Genomic DNA, 12941 nt, shown 5'->3' with positions numbered 1-12941 from the left:
AGAAGCATGGGAATTAATATTATGGTTATTGTTTTAAATCACTAAGATGTGGGATATTTTGTTACACAGCATTTAAAAAAACTAAAACACTAATATAGAAGAATTGATAGTAAGCAATAAATCCATTTTTAAAAAATCTAAACATCCGTGAAACATAATTATAAAGCAGGATGTAAATATTATAATGACTGCAATGAGAAAAAGAATATTATGACTCATCATGGCTCATACTTCACGTCGAGTATAAGCCAACATCCTTACAATGGTTTATAGGGCTCTGCTTGGTCAGCCCTTCCAATCTGTAAACTTCTGCCCTCTTCTGTTCCTCTCTTATTCACTCACTCCTGTCCAGCCCTGTTGGCCCCCTCACTGGTCCTAGAACTTCCAGGCATGGCTGAGGGATTTAATCTAGGTTTCCTATGCCTAGAATCGGTACACCAGCTATCTGACTCCACTCACATCTTTTCTGAAATCTTGCCTTCAAAATGAATTATTCAAGAGAATAACCTTCTCTCAACACCCATACCTGGCATTCCCACTTCTTCTTACCCTTTGTTTTTCTATTTTTATTTACTAAATTATCATCATGTTTACTTTCATTATTTATCTTCTATCTCCCTCTGACTATACTACAAGCTCCACAAGGACAAAAATCTATTCATTCTATTCATTGACGTATCCCAAACACCTAGAACAGTTCCTGGCTGATAGTAGGTGCCCAAATATATATTAAGTAATACAGTCAGAAGCTGGCAGATTGAGAAGAAATGTGAGAATGATGATTTTCCCTATCTTTTATGCTAGGGAGTCAAAATTGCATAAAATTCATTATGAGTTTTTAAATGCATTCAATGTCTTATGCTTTCCTTAATACCCTCTCAATATTTACTTGAAATCCTTTATTTTACATTTTTCTGATAAATTCATATGAAATCACTTTAATGTATCTAATTTTTACAAGAGTGTGCATACATGGTCTCATTTTTATAAGCTTATCTCTTTCTGTGCCAACAGAAAGACCTTACCCTTCCCTCAGTTTATCTGCATAGGGACACATTTGACCTGATGCTCACTTAATATTAACAAGGGTTATTTCTAGAGGCTGGTATTTGGACATTTTTCTTACTTCCTTCTTTGAACCTGTTTGCATTAATCAAATTCTTTATAATAAATATTTATCAGTTGTAAAAATTATAAAGTTAAATTTAAAAGATAAATTACTTACTGCTTAATGAGCTATCTGTACCCAAATGTCCCCAAGGTAGCTCATATTCAACACGTACCAAAAAAATTGACTATCCTCATCCTATTTACCCCAAACTTGTTTTCTTGTGCTTCATGGAGGATGAGGCCTGCTTATAAAATTGCAACTTGAAATTCAAATCTCTCTTTGACTCTGTCTTAACAAGGCACCTAGTTACCAAGTGTTCTTCGTTTATAATTTTAATTAGTGTCTCAGATCCATGTCTGCTCCTCAATTCCATTGCTGTGATCAAAACCCCTGTGCAGGAAGCAGTCCAAATTCCTTCATACATCACTGAAATATCTGATCATTTGTCCTTAATAGCTTTTCCTACCTCTGTCATTGTCTCTCCCCAGCCTAAGCACTCCTCCTGTATTCTTAAAAGCCTGGACAATTTGCCTATATGTAGGCTTTCCTGTATTTTATTAGTTTTGTTTTCTCCTCTCTTTGTATTTAGTCAAGTATCCTTTGGAAAGTCGAGTGTTTCAAAGTGCAAAGGAAAACAAGGAAATATTGTCTGTTCTGTTGTCTTGGTTTCCCCCCAACCTAGAAGTTTGATAGGAGCTAGAGTACATGAAGATGGTGAAGAGATGGGGAACCAAAGGGAGAAAATCTGAGAAAGAAGACACACCAAAGGGCATATTCCAGTGTTAATGCCATCTGCTTAATTAGCTGCCCCTGACACTTGGAGAGGTCTATTGCCCGGATACCACTGCTCCAGTTTTGGTGGGTGGGTGTTTTATTGGAAAGCTTGGTACTCTGAACTTTGTTTTTCAAAGTACAATTGAACATGGCCTCCTGACATGATTGACATATAATTGGCATGCAATGGCTAGGCCCTGGGTCCTCTCTGAGGTCCAGGCAGTGGTGAAGCCACCTCCTAGGGCATCATCTCTGATGGGTTAGAGGTCAAGCTGTGGTGGAAATGACCAGTTCTTTGAGGACCAAGAGAGACAATGGAAATCCAGGCACTTGTAGAGAAGCATCGGAAGTCAGAGTGAAACCATGTTCAAGGACTTGTTAGGTTGGGGCTGGCAGTAAGGCTGAGGTCAAAGAGGGGTGGAGGAGAGTTGCTGAGCAAGGACAGTAGGTCCCAGTCACATAGCAAACTGATAGGTGAGGCAGGGAGGAAAGGTGGAGATGACTGATACAATCAGAACACAGGAAGCTGCATATGGGCATCGACCATGGAAACCCCCATGACAGGGCTTATCACAGCCTGATACAAAGCACTAAGCAAAGGTCCAACTGAATGTTGCAGGAAGAGAATATTCTCATGCATTTAGTTAGCAAGGGCATCTTTCCTGACACCATTCTGGTGCCAAATATACAGTAATGAGTAAGCAAGAGCCATTCTCCAGAAGGAACTCATAGGGTTGGTGCTATGGATTAAATTCTGTCCCACGCAAAATTTGTGTGTTGACGTTCTAACCCCCAGTACCTCAGAATGTGGCCTTATTTGGACATACAGTCTCTACAGATGATCAATTTAAGATGAGGTCATTAGGGTGGAGCCTAGTCTAATAAAATTTATGTTTAGGTCTCATTTCAAGTTTTATTTTTTTACTTTTCAATTATGTTTTATTGGAGTAGAGTTGATTTACAATGTTGTGTTAGTTTCAGGTATACAGCAAAGTAAATCAGTTATACATATACATATATCCACTCTTTTTTAGGTTCTATTTCCATATAGGTCATTATAGAGTATTGAGGTTCTTATTAGTTATCTATTTTGGGCTTCCCTACTGGTGCAGTGGTTGAGAGTCTGCCTGCCGATGCAGGGGACACGGGTTCGTGCCCTGGTCCGGGAAGATCCCACATGCCGCAGAGTGGCTGGGCTCGTGAGCCATGGCCACTGAGCCTGCACGTCTGGAGCCTGTGTTCTGCAACGGGAGAGGCCACAACAGTGAGAGGCCAGCATACCGCAAAAAAAAAAAAAAAAAAAAAAAAAAAACTACAATGAGACATCTTTTCACACCGGTCAGAATGGCCATCATCAAAAAATCTACAAACAATAAATGCTGGAGAGGGTGTGGAGAAAAGGGAACCCTCTTGCACTGTTGGTGGGAATGTAAATTGGTACAGCCACTATGGAGAACAGTATGGAGGTTCCTTACAAAACTAAAAATAGAACTACTATATGAACCAGCAATCCCACTACTGGGCATATACCCTGAGAAAGCCATAATTCAAAAAGAGTCATGTACCAAAATGTTCATTGCAGCTCTATTTACAATAGCCCGGAGATGGAAGCAACCTAAGTGCCCATCGACAGATGAATGGATAAAGAAGATGTCGCACATATATACAATGGAATATTACTCAGCCATAAAAAGAAACGAAATTGAGTTATTTGTAGTGAGGTGGATGGACATAGAGTCTGTCATACAGAGGGAAGTAAGTCAGAAAGAGAAAAACAAATACCGTATGCTAACACATCTATATGGAATCTAAAAAACAAACAAAGAAATGGTCATGAAGAACCTAGGGGCAAGACAGAAATAAAGACGCAGACCTACTAGAGAATGGACTTGAGGATACGGGGAGGGGGAAGGGTAAGCTGGGACAAAGTGAGAGAGTGACATGGACATATATACACTACCAAATGTGAAATAGATAGCTAATGGGAAGCAGCTGCATAGCACAGGGAGATCAGCTTGGTGCTTTGTGACCACCTGGAGGGGTGGGATAGGGAGGGTGGGTGGGAGGGAGGGAGACGCAACAGGGAAGACTTATGGGGACATATGTATATGTATAACTGATTCACTTTGTTATAAAGCAGAAACAAATACACCATTATAAAGCAATTATATTCCAATAAAGATGTTAAAAACAAACAAAAAGATAAAAATAAATAAATAAATATATTAAATGCCCCAACCAAAAGACACAGACTGGCTGAATGGATACAAAAACAAGACCATATATATTCTGTCTACCAGAGACCCACTTCAGACCTAGGGACATGTACAGATTGAAGATGAAGGGATGGAAAAAGATATTCCGTGCAAACGGAAATCACAAGAAAGCTGGAGTAGCAATGCTCATATCCAATAAAATAGACTTAAAAATAAAGACTGTTACAAGAGATAAGGAAGGACACTACATGATAATCAAGGGATCAACCCAAGAAGATATAACAATTATGTATGTTTTTGCACCCAATGTAAGAGCACCTCAATACATAAGGCAAATGTTAACAACCATGAAAGGAGAAATCAACAGTATCACAATGATAGTAGGGGACTTTAACACGCCACTTACACCAATGGACAGATCATCCAAAGAAAATAAATAAGGAAACACATGCTTTAAATGACACAATAGACCAGATAGGTTTAGTTGATATTTATAGAACATTCCACCCAAAAGTGGCAGAATACACTTTCTTCTCAAGTGCACACAGAACATTCTCCAGGATAGATCACATCTTGGGTCCCAAATCAAGCCTTGGAAAATTTAAGAAAATTGAAATCATATCAAACATCTTTTCTAACCACAACGCTCTGAGATTGGAAATCAATTACAGGAAAAAAATGTAAAAAACACAAATTCATGAAGGCTAAACAGTGCGCTAGTAAATAACCAAGAGATTAAAGAAATCAAAGAATAAATTATAAAAAAACATAGAAACAAATGAAAATGAAAACATGACGACTCAAAACCTATGGCACACAGCAAAAGCAGTTCTAAGAGGAAAGTTTACAGCAATCCAATCTCACCTCAAGAAACAAGAAAAATCTCAAATAAAGAATCTAACCCTACACTTAAAACAACTAGAGAAAGAAGAACAAAGTAAACCCAAAGTCAGTAGAAGGAAAGAAATCAGAGCAGAAATAAATGAAACAGAAACAAAGAAAACAATAGCAAAGATCAATAAAACTAAAAGCGGCTTCTTTGAGAAGATAAACTAAATTGATAAACCCTTAGCCAGATTCATCAAGAAAAAAAGGGAGAGGATGCAAATCAATAAAATTAGAAATGAAAAAGGAGAAATCACAACTGACACCACAGAAATACAGAGGATTATAAGAGACTACTACAAATAACTATATGCCAATAAAATGGACAACCATGAAGAAATGGACAAATTCCTGGAAAGGTACAATTTTCGAAGACTGAACCAGGAAGAATTAGAAAATATAAACAGACCTATCACAAGTAATGAAGTTGAAACCATAATTACAAATCTTCCAACAAACAAAAGTCAAGGACCAGATGACTTCACAGGTGAATTCTATCAAACATTTAGAGAAGAGCTAACACTGATCCTTCTCAAATTCTTCCAAAAAATTGCAGAGGGAGAAGCACTCTCAAATTCATTCTATGAAGCAACCATCACCCTTATACCAAAACCAGAAAAAGATATCACAAAAAAAGAAAATTAGAGACCAATATCTCTGATGAACATAGATGCAAAACTCCTGAACAAAATACTAGCAAACAGAATCCAGCAACACATTAAAAGAATCATGCACCATGATCAAGTGGTATTTATCCCAGGGATGCAAGGATTCCTCAGTATATGCAAATCAATCAATTTTATGCACCACATTAACAAATTAAGGAATAAAAAAAATATGATCATCTCAATAGATGCAGAAAAAGCTTTTGACAAAGTTCAACACTGATTTATGATAAAAACTCTCCATAAAATGGGCATAGAGGGAACCTACCTCAGCATGATAAAGGCCATACATGACAAACCCACAGCAAGCATCATACTCAATGGTGAAAAACTGAAAGCATTTCCACGAAGATCAGGAACAAGACAAGGATGTCCACACTTGCCACTCTTATTCAACATAGTTTTGGAAGTCCTAGCCACAGCAATCAAAGAAGAAAAAGAAATAAAAGGAATACAAATTGGAAAAGAAGAAGTAAAACTGTCACTGTTTGCAGATGACATGTTACTATACATAGAAAATCCTAAAGATGCCACCAGAAAACTACTAGAACTAATCAATAATTTGGTAAGGTTTCAGGATACACAATTAATGCACAGAAATATCTGGCATTCCTATACACCACCAACAAAAAACCATAAAGAGAAATTAAGGAAACAATCCCATTTACCATCACAACAAAAAGAATAAAATACCTAGGAATAAACCTGCCTAAGGAGTGAAAGACTTGTACTCAGAAAACTATAAAACACTGATGAAAGAAATGTAAGATGACATAAACAGATGGAGAAATATATCATATTCTTGGATTGGAGGAATCAATATTGTAAAAATGACTATACTATCCAAAGCAATCTACAGATTCAATGCAATCCCTATCAAACTACCAAAGCCGTTCTTCACAGAATTAGAACAAAAATTTTACAACTCGTATGGAAACACAAAAGACCCCAAATAGCCAAAGCAATCTTGAGAAAGAAAAACAGAGTTGGAGGAATCAGGCTCCCAGCCTTCAAACTATACCACAAAGCTATAGTAATCAAGACAGTATGGTACTGGCACAAAAACAGAAATATAGATCGATGGAACAGGATAGAAAGCCCAGAGGTAAATCCATACACCTATGGTCACCTAATTTATGACAAGGGAGGCAAGAACATACAATGGAGAAAGGACAGCCTCTTCAATAAGTGGTTCTGGGAAAACTGGACAGCTACATGTAAAAGAATGAAATTAGAACACTCCCTAACACTATACACAAAAATAAACTCCAAATGGCTTAAAGACCTAAATGTAAGACCAGACACTATAAAACTTTCAGAGGAAAACATAGGAAAAACACTTTGACATAAACTACAGCAAGATGTTTTTTGACCCACCTCCTAGATTAATGGAAATAAAAACTAAAATAGACAAATGGGACTTAATTAAACTTAAAAGCATTTGCACAGCAAAGGAAACCATAAACAAGACATCCCTTCAGAATGGGAGAAAATATTTGCAAATGAAACAACAAACAAAGGATTAATCTCCAAAATATACAAACAGCACATGGAGCTCAATATCAAAAAAACAAATAATCCAATTGAAAAATGGGCAGAAGATCTAAATAGACATTTCACCAAGGAAGGCATACAGATGGCCAAGAGGTACATGAAAAGATGCTCAACATCACTAATTATTAGAGAAATGCAAATCAAAACTACAGTGAGGTATCACCTCACACCAGTCAGAATGGCCATTATCAAAAAAATCTGGAAACAATAAATGCTGGAAAGGGTGTGGTGAAAAGGGAACCCTCCTGCACCTTTGGTGGGAATGTAAATTGATACAACCATTATGGAAAACAATATGGAGGTTCCTTAAAAAACTAAAAATAGAGCTACCATATGACCCAGCAATACCACTACTGGACATATACCCTGAGAAAACCATAATTCAAAAGGAGACATGTACCACTATGTTCATTGCAGCACTATTACAATAGCCAGGACATGGAACCAACTTACATGTCCATCGACAGATGTGAAACATATATACAATGGAATATTACTCAGCCATAAAAAGAAATGAAGTTGAGTTATTTGTAGTGAGGTGGATGGACCTAGAGTCTGTCCTACAGAGTGAAGTAAGTCAGAAAGATAAAAACAAACACCGTATTCTAACACATATATATGGAATCTAAAACAAACAAACAAAAAAAAATGGTACTGATGAACCTAGTTGCAGGGCAGGAATAAAGATGTAGACATAGAGAATGGACTTGAGGACACAGGGTGGGAGGGGGAAGTTGGGGCGAAGTGAGAGTAACGTTGACACATATACATTACCAAATGTAAAATAGTTATCTAGTGGAAAGCAGTATAGCACAGGGTATAGCACAGGGAAATCAGCTCGGTGCTTTGCGATGACCTAGAGGGGTGGGATAGGAAGGATGCGAGGGAGACTCAAGAGGGAAGGCATATGGGGACATATGTATGCATATGGCTAATTCACTTTGGTGTACAACAGAAACTAACACAGTATTGTGAAGCAATTATACTCCAATAAAGATCTATTAAAAAAAAAAAAAGGAACTGATACTTCCAGGTCTTCCACATCTGCTTGTGTGATCTGAGCATAAGGAAGGCTTACTTCCTCTGAGCCTCAGTTACTTCATCTGTAAATTGGGGGTGATAATACCTTCCTTACAAAGAGATAGACTATTATTCTATGTTACAATGTCATGATCTTACTGTTCCAAACTTGACAGATGATAACTGAATAATTTAAGACCCAGGTGACCTTCTCTAAGAAGCCAAATTTCACTTAATCTATTGATGGCATAAAAATTTACAGACGGTAAATGACTGAAGAGCTGAGATTATGAAACCATTCCTTGAAATTACGCATCTACGTTTCCACCAGCTCTTGATGATGTGATCACATGGTTGAATATTCTCAGAGAATCTGGCTCAGGTGGGAACACAGGTTCTCCATTTTTTTAAAAGATAGTGTCAACTTTCAAGTTTAGTGCCACTTTGAAATCATTGTGTGGGTTGCAGTGTATGATTAGCTGTATTTGTATAAAAATGTTTGCAGGTTTGAACCATTGCAAGAAATAGCGATGGTCATCCTCCTAATAAGAGAGGACATGACCCAGAAAACAAACTTATGGTTACCAAAGGGGAAAGGGGCTGGGGGAGGGATAAATTAGGAGTTTGGGGTTAACACATACACACCTTACTATATATAAAACAGATAACAAACAAGGACTCACTGTATAGCACAGGGAACTCTACTCAATATCTTGCAAAAACCTATAACAAAAAAGAATCTGAAAAACAATATATGTATATGTGTGTATATATATATATATATATATATATATATATATATATATACACACACACACACGTGTGTGTGTGTGTGTATAACTGAATCACTGTGCTGTACACCGAAAACTAACACAACATTGTAAATCAACTAAACTTCAATAAAATAATTTTTTTAATACTGTGGGTCACTGAGGAAGCAAAAACGACAGAAGCATTGCATTCTATAAAGAGGATTTGCTTGGAGGTTTATCTAGAATTGATTAACCCAAAAGTACTTTATTAAAGATTCACAGAGATTAATGTTTTTAGATATTTAGAAAATGTTTGATCACCACAAAATTACTAAGCCATAGTTAGTTAGTTAGTAACCATAGGATGGTTAACAGAACCAATCCTTGTTAAATGCTAAAAGCAAAATATCCATCTCCTTACCTCCCTCCTAATCTTGATCCTCCCCAAACCCCCCACTTCTACCCCCTGCTTTATTCTCACACAAAATCATCTCAAGTCTAGTGTTATCTTCTGTCACTTGACTTCCCTAGGACAGGACATATATCTCCTCCCAGGCTGTTCCTACCAGGACAGAAGCATTGTTATTTTTAACTTCCTATTGAAGTATGGCATACTTCTGAGCTCTTCAGTCTCTTTTCTCCTGCATCCAAGGGTAATACCATCCCGACCTCTAACACCAGAGATTAGTGCTGCCTGTTTTTGTATGGGCTCTTGTGAGTCTGGTCTCTTTCACTCAACATTAACCTTGTCATGGTAGATCATCCATCCTAACTGATGTATAAAATTACATTGTGTGAATAGATCACAATTTATGTACCCATTTTACTCCTGATGGACTTTTGAATAGTTTCCAGTTTGGAGCTATTATGAATAGGGCTACCATGAACATTCTAGTTCATGTCTTTCAAGGAACTCAATTTATGCATCTGTTTAGGTCTTTACCTGGGACTAGAATGACTGGGTCAGAGCCCAAGTGTATAATTTAGCTTTAATCGTTTTGGAAAATGGTTATGCCTCCTCCAGACTTTTAATAAGGTTTCACATTCATTCATAAAAGCCTTAAGAATTGGCCCAGTGTTTCCCACAGAAGAAGACCTAGAACTCAGATCTTCTGATTCCAAGTCCAGTGCTTTTCACATTCAGTAAATCCTAAACCCTTCATACTACTTCCTCTCACCAATACTTTGCTGTTTTTTTTCTTTAATGCAACTCAGATGCGTGGACAGCTAGTCATTCATAGGCTATTCTCCCCAGGGTATTTTTGCCTCAAAGAGGGTCCTTGGAGACTCCAAATAATAACTCTAATTGTGGACTTGCAGGTTCCACAAAAGGATGGGAGAAAGGAGAGAGGAAGGTCATTTCAGTCAGAGAGAACAGTTCTCCGGAATCTCTCAAGTCCCAAAAGACTGTTGGTCTGAATAGAGCCATCCCTGATGAAACACAATAGAAAATAGAAAGCTCATCTTTTATCATATGAACTTCAGAGCAAACACCTTGAAAAGCTATTAAATCCTCTTTTCTCCAGAGCGATACACCAGAACCAGAGGGGGAAGCCTGAGCTCTTGAGTTGACTCACAACCCTTGGTTTCTCCACCCAGAGAGCTAGGAACGGAAATCTGCTGCTGGTTTCTTGAAGACTGCCTATAGTTGAGCCCAGGGCATGAAGAAACTGAGCAGAAAAGATTGGAAAAGGTGACAATGGAAATCTAGCCCCAGCCTCCTGACGGCCCACTCAGGTGTGCATCTCTTCCCCGATTCTGTGTCGTAATGAAAGCAAATGATTTTTTTTTCATATTTAGATCTTTCCTATTCATCCTGGTCTGATGCCTGAATTTGAATGCAGCTGAAATTCAGGGTATTAATTAATTGTGAATCTCTCCGATACTTGAATAGAAGGCCTCTCGAGCCTTAATGTGCAAATTTATGTAAAAACAATGTGAAAATTAGAAATGCATTGGCACATTTGTTTTAACCAGAACTGTAGCACTCTGTCTAGTCAAACAGACTGCTCATTTGCAAGTTGTCTATATGCAAAGCATTCTGCCCCTGGGAGCCTCAAATCTCCTTAGCAAGTTGTCTGAAATTTGAGCAGAGCTTTGTTCTGATCCTGCCCTCTCTCTCTCCCTTCACTTTCTCTCCTGCGGACCAGAGGCTCAGTAGGCTTTCACCTGGCAACTCCAGGCACGGCCAGAACATGAAGCCCCTCCCGGGAAAAATCCTAATCCTTCACCCCACCCGACAGGACCCCAATTTCCCTTTCCAGACCGGACCCAGTGAAGTAAAAGAGGCTGCTTGCGGGCAGGGCCTGGGCTAGCTTTCAGCCTCTCGGGTGATGCTGGAGGTCAGAGAAGCGCAGCTGCTTGGAAAGCTGACGGGCCCTGGGTATGTATGTGTCAAGTGCGTGACTCTGCAGCTCTGCACCAGGCTGCCCCTCACCGCCCCCCAGCTTGGCTGGAGATGAGCCAGCACAGCAGGTGCCAAGGTGCAGCGGCAGGGGGCGCGTTCAGCTCATGCGCCCTTGGCTGGCTGGCACCTGAGCTGAGAAGTGGGTCAGAGATCAGGAGATGCTTGGAGCCAGCCAGCAGGGCAGGGCCAAGTCATTCCATACCTAGGAGTGGAAAGGGAACCCTGACGGGAATGAGCTAGCTAATCATTTAGCTGTGGGGGTGAGAAGGGTGGTGGGAGAGACAGAGGATCTCCAGGACCCGGCAAGCAGCCAGGCGGAGCTGATGGCAGCCCACCCACGCGGGGAAGGTAGCTGATGAAGAGCGCTCCTGGGACAGGGGGCTGCGCCAGCAGTGAGTGTGAGTCACTGTCACTCTTTGAGGACAGAGTGCAAGGTTTTTCCAGCAGCTCAATCCAAGATGAAGGGGCCATCGCCAGGGACCCCAGGGGCTGAGGTTATTGGCTCAGTTGGCTCCTTTGCTTAGTGGCCCCCCTGTTGCCCATAGCTCATGTTCATTCAAGTTATGGAAAAGTTTAATTTCGCGCAGGAAGTTGCTCTGTAAACGCCGTTTTCAGTAAGTTCTTCAGTAAGTAAGTGACCAGTAAATTCAATTTTTACCAGCTTGGGTGCTGTTAGGGTCACCCTGATGTCAGTATTCTGAGACCAGTGTGGTCCCTGGATCAGCATCATCACCGTGAACTGTGAGCTTGTGAGAAATGCGGACGCCTGAGGCCCACCCCAGACTTCCAGATTCAGAATCTGCATTTTAAGAAGACCCACCCGGGAGTTGTGAGTACGCTGAGTTTGGAGAAGCTCCTTTCTAAGGTATTTCTCTCAATCGCCTCCAAGCCAAACTGAGTTTCAGTATTTCCAGTTATCTGCTGGGTAATCTTGAATAAAGCACTTCATTTCCTAGACTCTCAAGTCCTCATCTGTAAAATGGGGATGCTAACCCTATTTAAGGTGATTAAATTGAATAATAAATTAGAATTTGTCCTATAAATTGTGAATCATGATCCAAATATTCAATTTTATTCTTATGCCGCATCCTGACCCAAAAGTTGGATTATAAACTCCTAAGAATAGGAAGAATCTCTCTTCTGCTTCTTTTTTATCTTCCCTATATGCTGAGGACAGCTTTCTGCTCATAATAAGTTTGACCATTTGACATGCACAGAAATCAACCTCCCTTGGAACCTCAGATCCCCCCCCAAAAAAAAATTTCTAATTTCCATTCCTGACGTCAAGTACAAAGAGCTCCCATCACTTTGACCTAATCCTCTGAGGTTCACCCCTCCAAATAATTGTATTGTCTCTTGCTATGAAGCACTTTGTTACCATGGCAACTCATACATAATTGTGTGTGTAAGTAACTGACGGGGGCTTTCCTGGCCGCCTTCCCACCAGGCGGAACAGAAAACATCCTACCCTCCTGCATGTTACTCTCCCATAGGTTTGCATCAAGACCCTACAAGTTTCTCAAACGTAAATATTCTTTATACACACTATAGACCAAT

Source organism: Mesoplodon mirus (genome assembly GCF_964341445.2).
Source record: "Mesoplodon mirus genome assembly, chromosome: 17".
Taxonomy (NCBI): Eukaryota; Metazoa; Chordata; class Mammalia; order Artiodactyla; family Ziphiidae; genus Mesoplodon; species Mesoplodon mirus.
This window is presented reverse-complemented; position numbering follows the sequence as displayed.